This window comes from Syngnathus typhle, linkage group LG4 (assembly GCF_033458585.1).
Source record: "Syngnathus typhle isolate RoL2023-S1 ecotype Sweden linkage group LG4, RoL_Styp_1.0, whole genome shotgun sequence".
In the NCBI taxonomy this organism is placed as follows: Eukaryota; Metazoa; Chordata; class Actinopteri; order Syngnathiformes; family Syngnathidae; genus Syngnathus; species Syngnathus typhle.
This window is the reverse complement of record NC_083741.1, coordinates 7,451,909-7,469,111: the sequence shown is the minus strand read 5'-3', so window position 1 is coordinate 7,469,111 and position 17,203 is coordinate 7,451,909. Positions and strand designations below refer to the sequence as shown.

Below are 17,203 nucleotides of genomic sequence, written 5' to 3'. Positions count from 1 at the left end.
ATTTTGGGAATTTTGCGGAATCGGTAAATTTTCGGAACGAGAAAAATACAAGCGCTCGTCGCGTGAATATTTGGAATACGTGAAAAGTGGAATGGAGTGAATCGGATGAATTATGTGGCAGATGAAACGTGTCAAAAAAGTGAGGAGAATAAAAGAGAATAATAACTAGAATTTTGCAATTTCTGGAGAAATTGCGTGTGAAGGCGAAATGTATGAATAACTTTTTCGGGGAATGCTGCCGAATGATGTTGAAACGTGTTGAATTACTTGAGAAATGTAGAATATTTGGAGAATTTGTGGTGAATTTCAAAATTGAAAGTTTGGAATATTTGGTAAGTGGGAAGTTGTGGAATAGGTAGGCAAAAGATGAACAGTTGAAAGTTGGAATGGGTTGAATCGGTTGAAAAATGTAGAAATTAGAGTAGAAAAACGAAATTTTGGAGAATTTGGTTGAATTTCGAATTTGGAATTTTTGGTAAGTGGGAAGTTGTGGAATAGGTAGGCAAAAGATGTACAGTTGAAAGTTGGAACGGGTTGAATCAGTTAAAAAATGTAGAAGTTAGAGCAAATGTTGAATCCCCATAGAGAATGAATGGGAAAATAAAAAAGGCAATTGCGCTAAATCTTTCTAAATTTGGAACAAAACAAAAAAAAATGGCCTCAGGAGGTTCACTTTTGGGGTAAAAATGTTGAAACGGGTTAAATCGGACAAAAAACGAAGACGTTAGCGCAAATGTAGCTATTTGGGGCACTTAGTGTTGAAATAAGGTCACTTCCGGCTTGATTCGGGTCATTTCCGGTCTAATTTGGGTCACTTCCGGTTTATTTGGGTCACTTCCGGTTTAAAACAGGTCACTTCCGGTTTAGCCGAGGTCACTTCCGGTTTATTTGGGGTCACTTCCGGTCCAAAAGGGTCACTTCCGGTTCATTTGGGGTCACTTCCGGTTTGATTTGGGGTCACTTCCGGTTTACCAGAGGTCACTTCCGGTCTATTTGGGGTCACTTCCGGTTTATTTGGGTCACTTCCGGTTTAATTTGGGTCACTTCCGGTTCGTCTGAGGTCACTTCCGGTTTATAAGGGGTCATTTCCGGTCTAAAAAGGTCACTTCCGGTACATTTGGGGTCACTTCCGGTTTGATTTGGGGTCACTTCCGGTTTACCTGAGGTCACTTCCGGTCTATTTGGGGTCACTTCCGGTTTAATTTGGGTCACTTCCGGTTCGTCTGAGGTCACTTCCGGTTTATTAGGGGTCATTTCCGGTCTAAAAAGGTCACTTCCGGTACATTTGGGGTCACTTCCGGTTTGATTTGGGGCCACTTCCGGTTTACCTGAGGTCACTTCCGGTCTATTTGGGGTCACTTTCGGTTTGATTTGGGCCACTTCCGGTTCATTCTGGGTTCATTGGTGGCACTTCAGGGTCATCCAAGATGGCCGCCACACTGGAATTGGGGGTCAAGGGTTGAATTGTGTAAGCATAGTGGAAGTGGGGGTGAATGGGAGTGAATGTGGGAAGAATAAGGTGAATTAAGTGAATAAATTTGGAATGGGTTGAATCTGTTGAAAAATGTAGAAATGAGAAGGGAAAAAGGAATTGGGTGTGAATTTCAAAATAAAAGATGTGAAGTTTTTGGTAAGTGGGAAGTTGTGGAATAGGTAGAAAAATGATGAACAGTTGAAAGTTGGAATGGGTTGAATCGGTTGAAAAATGTAGAAATGAGAAGGAGAAACGGAAATATTGGAGAATTGGGTGTGAATTTCAAAATAAAAGATGTGAAGTTTTTGGTAAGTGGGAAGTTGTGGAATAGGTAGAAAAATGATGAACAGTTGAAAGTTGGAATGGGTTGAATCGGTTGAAAAATGTAGAAATGAGAAGGGAAAAGGAATTGGGTGTGAATTTCAAAATAAAAGATGTGAAGCTTTTGGTAAGTGGGAAGTTGTGGAATCAGTAGAAAAATAATGAACAGTTGAAAGTTGGAATGGGTTGAATCGGTTGAAAAATGTAGAAATTAGAGTAGAAAAACGAAATTTTAGAGAATTTTGGTTGAATTTCAAAATAAAAGATGTGAAGTTTTTGGTAAGTGGGACGTTGTGGAATAGGTAGGCAAAAGATGAACAGTTGAAAGTTGGAACGAGTTGAATCGGTTGAAAAATGTAGAAGTTAGAGGTGAAAAACGAAATTTTGTGAAAATTTGTCGGAATTTTTAACGTGAAAACGTGAAATTTTCGAATTTGGGAATTTTGGGAATGTCGAGAATCCTTCCGAATGTGATTAGAATGTGCTGAATGATGTGAATTTCAAATTGGAACGACGTAAATGTGAAATGTCGAATGTGCCATTAAGAATGAATGGGGAAAAATTTGTCGGAATTTTGGGAATTTTGCGGAATCGGAAAATTTTCGGAACGAGCAAAATACAAGCGCTCGTCGCGTGAATATTTGGAATACGTGAAAAGTGGAATGGAGTGAATCGGATGAATTATGTGGAAGATGAAACGTGTCAAAAAAGTGTGGAGAAACGTAGAGAATAATAATAACTAGAATTTTGCAATTTCTGGAGAAATTGCGTGTGAAGGCGAAATGTATGAATAACTTCTTCGGGGAATGCTGCCGAACGATGTTGAAACGTGTTGAATTACTTCAGAAATGTAGAATATTTGGAGAATTTGTGGCGAATTTCAAAATAAAAGATGTGAAGTTTTTGGTAAGTGGGAAGTTGTGGAATAGGTCGAAAAATGATGAACAGTTGAAAGTTGGAATGGGTTGAATCGGTTGAAAAATGTAGAAATGAGAAGGGAAAAAGTAATTGGGTGTGAATTTCAAAATAAAAGATGTGAAGGTTTTGGGAAGTTGTGGAATAGGTCGAAAAATGATGAACAGTTGAAAGTTGGAATGGGTTGAATGGGTTGAAAAATGTAGAAATTAGAAGGGAAAAGGGAATTGGGTGTGAATTTCAAAATAAAAGATGTGAAGTTTTTGGTAAGTGGGAAGTTGTGGAATAGGTAGAAAAGTGATGAACAGTTGAAAGTTGGAATGGGTTGAATCGGTTGAAAAATGTAGAAATGAGAAGGGAAAAGGAATTGAGTGTGAATTTCAAAATAAAAGATGGGAAGTTTTTGGTAAGTGGGAAGTTGTGGAATAGGTAGAAAAATGATGAACAGTTGAAAGTTGGAATGGGTTGAATCGGTTGAAAAATGTAGAAATGAGAAGGGAAAAGGGAATTGGGTGTGAATTTCAAAATAAAAGATGTGAAGTTTTTGGTAAGTGGGAAGTTGTGGAATAGGTAGAAAAATGAAGAACAGTTGAAAGTTGGAATGGGTTGAATCGGTTGAAAAATGTAGAAATGAGAAGGGAAAAGGGAATTGGGTGTGAATTTCAAAATAAAAGATGTGAAGATTTTGGTAAGTGGGAAGTTGTGGAATAGGTAGAAAAATGATGAACAGTTGAAAGTTTGAATGGGTTGAATCGGTTGAAAAATGTAGAAATGAGAAGGGAAAAAGGAATTGGGTGTGAATTTCAAAATAAAAGATGTGAAGTATTTGGGAAGTTGTGGAATAGGTAGAAAAATGATGAACAGTTGAAAGTTGGAATGGGTTGAATCGGTTGAAAAATGTAGAAATTAGAGTACAAAAACGGAATTTGAGAGAATTTTGGTTGAATTTCAAAATAAAAGATGTGAAGTTTTTGGTAAGTGGGAAGTTGTGGAATAGGTAGAAAAATGATGAACAGTTGAAAGTTGGAATGGGTTGAATCGGTTGAAAAATGTAGAAATGAGAAGGGAAAAGGAAATTGGGTGTGAATTTCAAAATAAAAGATGTGAAGTTTTTGGTAAGTGGGAAGTTGTGGAATAGGTCGAAAAATGATGAACAGTTGAAAGTTGGAATGGGTTGAATCGGTTGAAAAATGTAGAAATGAGAAGGGAAAAGGGAATTGGGTGTGAATTTCAAAATAAAAGATGTGAAGTTTTTGGTAAGTGGGAAGTTGTGGAATAGGTAGAAAAATGATGAACAGTTGAAAGTTGGAATGGGTTGAATCGGTTGAAAAATGTAGAAATGAGAAGGGAAAAGGGAATTAGGTGTGAATTTCAAAATAAAAGAATTGAAGTTTTTGGTAAGTGGGAAGTTGTGGAATAGGTAGAAAAATGATGAACAGTTGAAAGTTGGAATGGGTTGAATCGGTTGAAAAATGTAGAAATGAGAAGGGAAAAAGGAATTGGGTGTGAATTTCAAAATAAAAGATGTGAAGTTTTTGGGAAGTTGTGGAATAGGTAGAAACATGATGAACAGTTGAAAGTTGGAATGGGTTGAATCGGTTGAAAAATGTAGAAATTAGAGTACAAAAACGGAATTTGAGAGAATCTTGGTTGAATTTCAAAATAAAAGATGTGAAATTTTTGGTAAGTGGGAAGTTGTGGAATAGGTAGAAAAATGATGAACAGTTGAAAGTTGGAATGGGTTGAATCGGTTGAAAAATGTAGAAATGAGAAGGGAAAAGGGAATTGGGTGTGAATTTCAAAATAAAAGATGTGAAGTTTTTGGCAAATGGGAAGTTGTGGAATAGGTCGAAAAATGATGAACAGTTGAAAGTTGGAATGGGTTGAATCGGTTGAAAAATGTAGAAATGAGAAGGGAAAGGGAATTGGGTGTGAATTTCAAAATAAAAGATGTGAAGCTTTTGGTAAGTGGGAAGTTGTGGAATCGGTAGAAAAATAATGAACAGTTGAAAGTTGGAATGGGTTGAATCGGTTGAAAAATGTAGAAATTAGAGTAGAAAAACGAAATTTTAGAGAATTTTGGTTGAATTTCAAAATAAAAGATGTGAAGTTTTTGGTAAGTGGGACGTTGTGGAATAGGTAGGCAAAGGATGAACAGTTGAAAGTTTGAACGAGTTGAATCGGTTGAAAAATGTAGAAGTTAGAGGTGAAAAACGAAATTTTGTGAAAATTTGTCGGAATTTTTAACGTGAAAACGTGAAATTTTCGAATTTGGGAATTTTGGGAATGTCGAGAATCCTTCCGAATGTGATTAGAATGTGTTGAATGATGTGAATTTGAAATTGGAACGACGTAAATGTGAAATGTAGAATGTGCCATTAAGAATGAATGGGGAAAAATTTGTCGGAATTTTGGGAATTTTGCGGAATCGGTAAATTTTCGGAACGAGAAAAATGGAAGCGCTCGTCGCGTGAATATTTGGAATACGTGAAAAGTGGAATGGAGTGAATCGGATGAATTATGTGGAAGATGAAACGTGTCGAAAAAGTGTGGAGAATAAAATAGAAGAATAATAATAATAATAATAATAATAGAGAATGGTGTAGAATAACATATGTGTGAAGGCCTTCGCCTTCACACAATAACTAGAATTGCAATTTCGGAAGAAATTGCGTGTGAAGGCGAAGGCAGATGTTGAGTTACAAACGTTAAGCGTTAAAAATGATGAGCGGGAAGAATAAAAAGGGAAAATAAATTATTGTGAAATAAATGGGAAAATGTTACAAATACATGTTACAAAAAGGTACAAATGATAAGCGTTAAAAATGAAATGTTACAAATGTTACAAAAAAGGTACAATTGATAAGGGGGAAGAATAAATAGTAAAAAAATTTATGACGCCCAACGTGGGAATCGAACCCACTACATGAAACTGACTCGGGTTGTCATTGCCATTGTGTTTCCAACTGAGCTAATCAGGCAACTTCTTTAGTGATGGTTGAATTTGGTTAATGTAATGAATGTGTTTGTTGAATGCGAATGCGTAATCAAAGTGGTGGAAATTGCTTAATGTAATGAATGTTGAATGCGAATGACAAAAGTTACAAATGATAACCGTTGAAAATGATAACCGGAAAGGATAAAGAGTAAAATAAATAATGACGCCCAATGTGGGAATCGAACTGACGCGGGTTTTGATACCACTCGGGAAAGATGCTCGTGTACTGGAATCACTTGTGTTTCCCACGAGCTAATTGAGTCCCTTACTATGTTGTGGTTGAAATTGGTTAATGTAATGAATGTGTTTGTTGAATGCGAATACGTAATCAAAGTGGTGGAAACTGCTTAATGTAATGAATGTTGAATGCGAATGTTAGTTACAAATGATAAGCATTGAAAATGATAAGCGGGAAGAATAAAGAGTAAAATAATTAATGACGCCCAATGTGGGAATCGAACCCACTACAGGAAACTGGCTCGGGTTGACATTGCCATTAAGAATGAATGGGGAAATAAAAGGCACAAATTTGCTAATTACTTAAAAACGGTAAATGTTATGAACGCGAAAAATACTGGCAAGCGATCCATGAATTTTTGGAACGTGTGAAAGGTTGAACGAGGTGAATCGGTTGAAGCATGTGGGAGTAGTTAGATGTCAAAAAAGTGGGAGGAATAAGTTGTTTAATAATAAAGTACAATATCAATGTGTGAAGGCCTTCGCCTTCACACAACTAGAATTTTGCAATTTCTGGAGAAATTGCGTGTGAAGGCGAAATGTATGAATAACTTCTTCGGGGAATGCTGCCGAACGATGTTGAAACGTGTTGAATTACTTGAGAAATGTAGAATATTTGGAGAATTTGTGGCGAATTTCAAAATAAAAGATGTGAAGTTTTTGGTAAGTGGGAAGTTGTGGAATAGGTCGAAAAATGATGAACAGTTGAAAGTTGGAATGGGTTGAATCGGTTGAAAAATGTAGAAATGAGAAGGGAAAAAGGAATTGGGTGTGAATTTCAAAATAAAAGATGTGAAGGTTTTGGGAAGTTGTGGAATAGGTCGAAAAATGATGAACAGTTGAAAGTTGGAATGGGTTGAATCGGTTGAAAAATGTAGAAATGAGAAGGGAAAAGGGAATTGGGTGTGAATTTCAAAATAAAAGATGTGAAGTTTTTGGTAAGTGGGAAGTTGTGGAATAGGTAGAAAAATGATGAACAGTTGAAAGTTGGAATGGGTTGAATCGGTTGAAAAATGTAGAAATGAGAAGGGAAAAGTGAATTGGGTGTGAATTTCAAAATAAAAGATGTGAAGTTTTTGGTAAGTGGGAAGTTGTGGAATAGGTAGAAAAATGATGAACAGTTGAAAGTTGGAATGGGTTGAATCGGTTGAAAAATGTAGAAATGAGAAGGGAAAAGGAAATTGGGTGTGAATTTCAAAATAAAAGATGTGAAGTTTTTGGTAAGTGGGAAGTTGTGGAATCAGTAGAAAAATAATGAACAGTTGAAAGTTGGAATGGGTTGAATCGGTTGAAAAATGTAGAAATTAGAGTAGAAAAACGAAATTTTAGAGAATTTTGGTTGAATTTCAAAATAAAAGATGTGAAGTTTTTGGTAAGTGGGACGTTGTGGAATAGGTAGGCAAAAGATGAACAGTTGAAAGTTGGAACGAGTTGAATCGGTTGAAAAATGTAGAAGTTAGAGGTGAAAAACGAAATTTTGTGAAAATTTGTCGGAATTTTTAACGTGAAAACGTGAAATTTTCGAATTTGGGAATTTTGGGAATGTCGAGAATCCTTCCGAATGTGATTAGAATGTGCTGAATGATGTGAATTTCAAATTGGAACGACGTAAATGTGAAATGTCGAATGTGCCATTAAGAATGAATGGGGAAAAATTTGTCGGAATTTTGGGAATTTTGCGGAATCGGAAAATTTTCGGAACGAGAAAAATACAAGCGCTCGTCGCGTGAATATTTGGAATACGTGAAAAGTGGAATGGAGTGAATCGGATGAATTATGTGGAAGATGAAACGTGTCAAAAAAGTGTGGAGAATAAAAGAGAATAATAATAATAATAGAGAATGGTGTAGAATAACATATGTGTGAAGGCCTTCGCCTTCACACAATAACTAGAATTGCAATTTCGGAAGAAATTGCGTGTGAAGGCGAAGGCAGATGTTAATTTACAAACGTTAAGCGTTAAAAATGATGAGCGGGAAGAATAGAAAGGGAAAATAAATTATTGTGAAATAAATGGGAAAATGTTACAAATACATGTTACAAAAAGGTACAAATGATAAGCGTTAAAAATGAAATGTTACAAATGTTACAAAAAAGGTACAAATGATAAGCGTTGAAAATGATAAGGGGAAGGATAAAGAGTAAAATAAATAATGACGCCCAATGTGGGAATCGAACTGACGCGGGTTTTGATACCACTCGGGAAAGATGCTCGTGTACTGGAATCACTTGTGTTTCCCACGAGCTAATTGTGTCCCTGTCTACATACCGGTTGAATTTGGTTAATGTAATGAATGTGTTTGTTGAATGCGAATACGTAATCAAAGTGGTGGAAATTGCTTAATGTAATGAATGTTGAATGTGAATGTTAGTTACAAATGATAAGCGTTGAAAATGATAAGCGGGAAGAATAAAGAGTAAAATAATTAATGACGCCCAATGTGGGAATCGAACCCACTACAGGAAACTGGCTCGGGTTGACATTTCTATTAAGAATGAATGGGGAAATAAAAGGCACAAATTTGCTAATTACTTAAAAACGGTAAATGTTATGAACGCGAAAAATACTGGCAAGCGTGCCATGAATTTTTGGAACGTGTGAAAGTTTGAACGAGGTGAATCGGTTGAAGCATGTGGGAGTAGTTGGATGTCAAAAAAGTGGGAGGAATAAGTTGTTTAATAATAAAGTACAATATCAATGTGTGAAGGCCTTCGCCTTCACACAATAATAGAGAATGGTGTAGAATAACATATGTGTGAAGGCCTTCGCCTTCACACAATAATAGAGAATGGTGTAGAATAACATATGTGTGAAGGCCTTCGCCTTCACACAATAATAATAATAGAGAATGGTGTAGAATAACATATGTGTGAAGGCCTTCGCCTTCACACAACTAGAATTTTGCAATTTCTGGAGAAATTGCGTGTGAAGGCGAAATGTATGAATAACTTTTTCGGGGAATGCTGCCGAACGATGTTGAAACGTGTTGAATTACTTGAGAAATGTAGAATATTTGGAGAATTTGTGGCGAATTTCAAAATAAAAGATGTGAAGTTTTTGGTAAGTGGGAAGTTGTGGAATAGGTAGAAAAATGATGAACAGTTGAAAGTTGGAATGGGTTGAATCGGTTGAAAAATTTAGAAATGAGAAGGGAAAATGGAATTGGGTGTGAATTTCAAAATAAAAGATGTGAAGTTTTTGGTAAGTGGGAAGTTGTGGAATAGGTAGAAAAATGATGAACAGTTGAAAGTTGGAATGGGTTGAATCGGTTGAAAAATGTAGAAATGAGAAGGGAAAAGGGAATTGGGTGTGAATTTCAAAATAAAAGATGTGAAGTTTTTGGTAAGTGGGAAGTTGTGGAATAGGTAGAAAAATGATGAACAGTTGAAAGTTGGAATGGGTTGAATCGGTTGAAAAATGTAGAAATGAGAAGGGAAAAGGGAATTGAGTGTGAATTTCAAAATAAAAGATGTGAAGTTTTTTGTAAGTGGGAAGTTGTGGAATAGGTAGAAAAATGATGAACAGTTGAAAGTTGGAATGGGTTGAATCGGTTGAAAAATGTAGAAATGAGAAGGGAAAAGGGAATTGGGTGTGAATTTCAAAATAAAAGATGTGAAGTTTTTGGTAAGTGGGAAGTTGTGGAATAGGTCGAAAAATGATGAACAGTTGAAAGTTGGAATGGGTTGAATCGGTTGAAAAATGTAGAAATGAGAAGGGAAAAAGGAATTGGGTGTGAATTTCAAAATAAAAGATGTGAAGTATTTGGGAAGTTGTGGAATAGGTAGAAAAATGATGAACAGTTGAAAGTTGGAATGGGTTGAATCGGTTGAAAAATGTAGAAATTAGAGTACAAAAATGGAATTTGAGAGAATTTTGGTTGAATTTCAAAATAAAAGATGTGAAGTTTTTGGTAAGTGGGAAGTTGTGGAATAGGTAGAAAAATGATGAACAGTTGAAAGTTGGAATGGGTTGAATCGGTTGAAAAATGTAGAAATGAGAAGGGAAAAGGAAATTGGTTGTGAATTTCAAAATAAAAGACGTGAAGTTTTTGGTAAGTGGGAAGTTGTGGAATAGGTAGAAAAATGATGAACAGTTGAAAGTTGGAATGGGTTGAATCGGTTGAAAAATGTAGAAATGAGAAGGGAAAAGGAATTGGGTGTGAATTTCAAAATAAAAGATGTGAAGCTTTTGGTAAGTGGGAAGTTGTGGAATCGGTAGAAAAATAATGAACAGTTGAAAGTTGGAATGGGTTGAATCGGTTGAAAAATGTAGAAATGAGAAGGGAAAAGGAAATTGGGTGTGAATTTCAAAATAAAAGATGTGAAGTTTTTGGTAAGTGGGACGTTGTGGAATAGGTAGGCAAAAGATGAACAGTTGAAAGTTGGAACGAGTTGAATCGGTTGAAAAATGTAGAAGTTAGAGGTGAAAAACGAAATTTTGTGAAAATTTGTCGGAATTTTTAACGTGAAAACGTGAAATTTTCGAATTTGGGAATTTTGGGAATGTCGAGAATCCTTCCGAATGTGATTAGAATGTGCTGAATGATGTGAATTTCAAATTGGAACGACGTAAATGTGAAATGTCGAATGTGCCATTAAGAATGAATGGGGAAAAATTTGTCGGAATTTTGGGAATTTTGCGGAATCGGTAAATTTTCGGAACGAGAAAAATACAAGCGCTCGTCGCGTGAATATTTGGAATACGTGAAAAGTGGAATGGAGTGAATCGGATGAATTATGTGGCAGATGAAACGTGTCAAAAAAGTGAGGAGAATAAAATAGAAGAATAATAATAACTAGAATTGCAATTTCGGAAGAAATTGCGTGTGAAGGCGAAGGCAGATGTTAATTTAGAAACGTTAAGCGTTAAAAATGATGAGCGGGAAGAATGAAAAGGGAAAGAAATAGTTGTGAAATAAATGGGAAAATGTTACAAATACATGTTACAAAAAGGTACAAATGATAAGCGTTAAAAATGAAATGTTACAAATGTTACAAAAAAGGTACAAATGATAAGCGTTGAAAATGATAACCGGGAAGGATAAAGAGTAAAATAATTTATGACGCCCAATGTGGGATTTGAACCCACTACAGGACACTGGCTCGGGTTGACATTGCCATGGTGTTTCCGATTGAGCTAATGAGGCTTCTTCCTTCATGCTGGTTGAATCTGGTTAATGTAATGAATGTGTTTGTTGAATGCGAATGCGTAATCAAAGTGGTGGAAATTGCTTAATGTAATGAATGTTGAATGCGAATGACAAAAGTTACAAATGATAACCGTTGAAAATGATAACCGGGAAGGATAAAGAGTAAATTAAATAATGACGCCCAATGTGGGAATCGAACTGACGCGGGTTTTGATACCACTCGGGAAAGATGCTCGTGTACTGGAATCACTTGTATTTCCCACGAGCTAATTGTGTCCCTGTCTACATACTGGTTGAAATTGGTTAATGTAATGAATGTGTTTGTTGAATGCGAATACGTAATCAAAGTGGTGGAAATTGCTTAATGTAATGAATGTTGAATGCGAATGTTAGTTACAAATGATAAGCGTTGAAAATGATAAGCGGGAAGAATAAAGAGTAAAATAATTAATGACGCCCAATGTGGGAATCGAACCCACTACAGGAAACTGGCTCGGGTTGACATTGCCATTAAGAATGAATGGGGAAATAAAAGGCACAAATTTGCTAATTACTTAAAAACGGTAAATGTTATGAACGCGAAAAATACTGGCAAGCGTGCCATGAATTTTTGGAACGTGTGAAAGGTTGAACGAGGTGAATCGGTTGAAGCATGTGGGAGTAGTTAGATGTCAAAAAAGTGGGAGGAATAAGTTGTTTAATAATAAAGTACAATATCAATGTGTGAAGGCCTTCGCCTTCACACAACTAGAATTGCAATTTCGGAAGAAATTGCGTGTGAAGGCGAAGGCAGATGTTAAGTTACAAACGTTAAGCGTTAAAAATGATGAGCGGGAAGAATACAAAGGGAAAATAGATAATTGTGAAATAAATGGGAAAATGTTACAAATACATGTTACAAAAAGGTACAAATGATAAGCGTTAAAAATGAAACGTTACAAATGTTACAAAAAAGGTACAAATGATAAGCGTTGAAAATGATAAGGGGGAAGAATAAAGAGTAAAATAATTTATGACTCCCAATGTGGGAATCGAACCCACTACAGGAAACTGGCTCGGGTTGACATTTCCATTGTGTTTCCGACTGAGCTAATGAGGACCCTTCCTTCTTGCTGGTTGAATTTGGTTAATGTAATGAATGTGTTTGTTGAATGCGAATGCGTAATCAAAGTGGTGGAAATTGCTTAATGTAATGAATGTTGAATGCGAATGACAAAAGTTACAAATGATAACCGTTGAAAATGATAACCGGGAAGGATAAAGAGTAAAATAAATAATGACGCCCAATGTGGGAATCGAACTGACGCGGGTTTTGATACCACTCGGGAATGATGCTCGTGTAGTGGAATCACTTGTGTTTCCCACGAGCTAATTGAGTCCCTTACTATGTCGTGGTTGCAATTGGTTAATGTAATGAATGTGTTTGTTGAATGCGAATGCGTAATCAAAGTGGTGGAAATTGCTTAATGTAATGAATGTTGAATGCGAATGTTAGTTACAAATGATAAGCGTTGAAAATGATAAGCGGGAAGAATAAAGAGTAAAATAATTAATGACGCCCAATGTGGGAATCGAACCCACTACAGGAAACTGGCTCGGGTTGACATTGCCATTAAGAATGAATGGGGAAATAAAAGGCACAAATTTGCTAATTACTTAAAAACGGTAAATGTTATGAACGCGAAAAATACTGGCAAGCGTGCCATGAATTTTTGGAACGTGTGAAAGGTTGAACGAGGTGAATCGGTTGAAGCATGTGGGAGTAGTTAGGTGTCAAAAAAGTGGGAGGAATAAGTTGTTTAATAATAAAGTACACTAGAATTGCAATTTCGGAAGAAATTGCGTGTGAAGGCGAAGGCAGATGTTAAGTTACAAACGTTAAGCGTTAAAAATGATGAGCGGGAAGAATACAAAGGGAAAATAGATAATTGTGAAATAAATGGGAAAATGTTACAAATACATGTTACAAAAAGGTACAAATGATAAGCGTTAAAAATGAAACGTTACAAATGTTACAAAAAAGGTACAAATGATAAGCGTTGAAAATGATAAGGGGGAAGAATAAAGAGTAAAATAATTTATGACTCCCAATGTGGGAATCGAACCCACTACAGGAAACTGGCTCGGGTTGACATTTCCATTGTGTTTCCGACTGAGCTAACGAGGATCCTTCCTTCTTGCTGGTTGAATTTGGTTAATGTAATGAATGTGTTTGTTGAATGCGAATGCGTAATCAAAGTGGTGGAAATTGCTTAATGTAATGAATGTTGAATGCGAATGACAAAAGTTACAAATGATAACCGTTGAAAATGATAACCGGGAAGGATAAAGAGTAAAATAAATAATGACGCCCAATGTGGGAATCGAACTGACGCGGGTTTTGATACCACTCGGGAATGATGCTCGTGTACTGGAATCACTTGTGTTTCCCACGAGCTAATTGAGTCCCTTACTATGTCGTGGTTGCAATTGGTTAATGTAATGAATGTGTTTGTTGAATGCGAATACGTAATCAAAGTGGTGGAAATTGCTTAATGTAATGAATGTTGAATGCGAATGTTAGTTACAAATGATAAGCGTTGAAAATGATAAGCGGGAAGAATAAAGAGTAAAATAATTAATGACGCCCAATGTGGGAATCGAACCCACTACAGGAAACTGGCTCGGGTTGACATTGCCATTAAGAATGAATGGGGAAATAAAAGGCACAAATTTGCTAATTACTTAAAAACGGTAAATGTTATGAACGCGAAAAATACTGGCAAGCGTGCCATGAATTTTTGGAACGTGTGAAAGGTTGAACGAGGTGAATCGGTTGAAGCATGTGGGAGTAGTTAGATGTCAAAAAAGTGGGAGGAATAAGTTGTTTAATAATAAAGTACAATATCAATGTGTGAAGGCCTTCGCCTTCACACAAATATCAATGTGTGAAGGCCTTCGCCTTCACACAACTAGAATTTTGCAATTTCTGGAGAAATTGCGTGTGAAGGCGAAATGTATGAATAACTTTTTCGGGGAATGCTGCCGAACGATGTTGAAACGTGTTGAATTACTTGAGAAATGTAGAATATTTGGAGAATTTGTGGTGAATTTCAAAATTGAAAGTTTGGAATATTTGGTAAGTGGGAAGTTGTGGAATAGGTAGGCAAAAGATGAACAGTTGAAAGTTGGAATGGGTTGAATCGGTAGAAAAATTTAGAAGTTAGAGTAGAAAAACGAAATTTTGGAGAATTTGGTTGAATTTTAAATTTGGAATTGTTGGTAAGTGGGAAGTTGTGGAATAGGTAGGCAAAAGATGAACAGTTGAAAGTTGGAACGGGTTGAATCAGTTAAAAAATGTAGAAGTTAGAGCAAATGTTGAATCCCCATAGAGAATGAATGGGAAAATAAAAAAAAGCAATTGCGCCAAAATCTTTCTAGATTTGGAACAAAACCAAAAAAAACGGCCTCAGGAGGTTCACTTTTGGGGTAAAAATGTTGAAACGGGTTATATCGGACAAAAAACGAAGACGTAAGCGCAAATGTAGCTATTTGGGGCACTTAGTGTTGAAATAAGGTCACTTCCGGCTTGATTCGGGTCATTTCCGGTCTAATTTGGGTCACTTCCGGTTTATTTGGGTCACTTCCGGTTTAAAACAGGTCACTTCCGGTTTAGCTGAGGTCACTTCCGGTTTATTTGGGGTCATTTCCGGTCTAAAAAGGTCACTTCCGGTTCATTTTGGGTCACTTCCGGTTTGATTTGGGGTCACTTCCGGTTTACCAGAGGTCACTTCCGGTCTATTAGGGGTCACTTCCGGTTTGATTTGGGGCACTTCCGGTTTATTTGGGTCACTTCCGGTTCGTCTGAGGTCACTTCCGGTTTATTAGGGGTCATTTCCGGTCTAAAAAGGTCACTTCCGGTACATTTGGGGTCACTTCCGGTTTGATTTGGGGTCACTTCCGGTTTACCTGAGGTCACTTCCGGTCTATTTGGGGTCACTTTCGGTTTGATTTGGGGCACTTCCGGTTCTTTCTGGGTTCATTGGTGGCACTTCAGGGTCATCCAAGATGGCCGCCACACTGGAATTGGGGGTCAAGGGTTGAATTGTGTGAGCATAGTGGAAGTGGGGGTGAATGGGAGTGAATGTGGTAAGCATAAGATGAGTAAAGGGAATAAATGTGGAATGGGTTGAATCGGTCGAAAAATGTAGAAGTTAGAGTAGAAAAACGAAATTTTGGAGAATTTGGTTGAATTTTAAATTTGGAATTGTTGGTAAGTGGGAAGTTGTGGAATAGGTAGGCAAAAGATGAACAGTTGAAAGTTGGAACGGGTTGAATCAGTTAAAAAATGTAGAAGTTAGAGCAAATGTTGAATCCCCATAGAGAATGAATGGGAAAATAAAAAAAAGCAATTGCGCCAAAATCTTTCTAGATTTGGAACAAAACCAAAAAAAACGGCCTCAGGAGGTTCACTTTTGGGGTAAAAATGTTGAAACGGGTTATATCGGACAAAAAACGAAGACGTAAGCGCAAATGTAGCTATTTGGGGCACTTAGTGTTGACATAAGGTCACTTCCGGCTTGATTCGGGTCATTTCCGGTCTAATTTGGGTCACTTCCGGTTTATTTGGGTCATTTCCGGTTTAATATAGGTCACTTCCGGTTTAGCTTAGGTCACTTCCGGTTTATTTGGGGTCATTTCCGGCTAAAAAAGGTCACTTCCGGTTCATTTGGGGTCACTTCCGGTTCACCTGAGGTCACTTCCGGTCTATTTGGGGTCACTTCCGGTTTGATTTGGGTCATTTCCGGTTTATTTGGGTCACTTCCGGTTTAATTTGGGTCACTTCCGGTTCGTCTGAGGTCACTTCCGGTTTATTAGGGGTCATTTCCGGTCTAAAAAGGTCACTTCCGGTACATTTGGGGTCACTTCCGGTTTGATTTGGGGTCACTTCCGGTTTACCTGAGGTCACTTCCGGTCTATTTGGGGTCACTTCCAGTTTGATTTGGGGCACTTCCGGTTCATTCTGGGTTCATTGGTGGCACTTCAGGGTCATCCAAGATGGCCGCCACACTGGAATTGGGGGTCAAGGGTTGAATTGTGTAAGCATAGTGGAAGTGGGGGTGAATGGGAGTGAATGTGGTAAGCATAAGATGAATAAAGGGAATAAATGTGGAATGGGTTGAATCGGTCGAAAAATGTAGAAATGAGAAGGGAAAAAGGAATTGGGTGTGAATTTCAAAATAAAAGATGTGAACTTTATGGTAAGTGGGAAGTTGTGGAATAGGTAGGCAAAAGATGAACAGTTGAAAGTTGGAATGGGTTGAATCGGTTGAAAAATGTAGAAATTAGAGTGTAAAAACTGAATTTTGGAGAATTTTGGTTGAATTTCAAATTTGAAAATTTGGAATTTTTGGTAAGTGGGAAGTTGTGGAATAGGTAGGCAAAAGATGAACAGTTGAAAGTTGGAATGGGTTGAATCGGTTGAAAAATGTAGAAATTAGAGTAGAAAAACGGAATTTGAGAGAATTTCGGTTGAATTTCAAATTTGAAAATTTGGAATTTTTGGTAAGTGAGAAGTTGTGGAATAGGTAGGCAAAAGATGAACAGTTGAAAGTTGGAATGGGTTGAATCGGTTGAAAAATGTAGAAATTAGAGGTGAAAAACGAAATTTTGTGAAAATTTGTCGGAATTTTTAACGTGAAAACGAGAAATTTTCGAATTTGGGAATTTTGGGAATGTCGAGAATCCTTCCGAATGTGATTAGAATGTGCTGAATGATGTGAATTTCAAATTGGAACGACGTAAATGTGAAATGTCGAATGTGCCATTAAGAATGAATGGGGAAAAATTTGTCGGAATTTGGGGAATTTTGCGGAATCGGTAAATTTTCGGAACGAGAAAAATGGAAGCGCTCGTCGCGTGAATATTTGGAATACGTGAAAAGTGGAATGGAGTGAATCGGATGAATTATGTGGAAGATGAAACGTGTCAAAAAAGTGAGGAGAATAAAATATAATAATAACTAGAATTTTGCAATTTCTGGAGAAATTGCGTGTGAAGGCGAAATGTATGAATAACTTTTTCGGGGAATGCTGCCGAACGATGTTGAAACGTGTTGAATTACTTGAG

At 36.9% G+C, this 17,203-nt stretch overlaps 1 protein-coding gene across 1 annotated transcript in view; it reads right to left on the bottom strand.

Annotated features, from left to right (window-relative positions):
* Window positions 1-17,203, bottom strand: part of LOC133153227 (multiple epidermal growth factor-like domains protein 11) — a 150,607-nt gene that overhangs the window by 71,703 nt on the left and 61,701 nt on the right. The gene's annotated exons all lie outside the window — the stretch shown is intronic.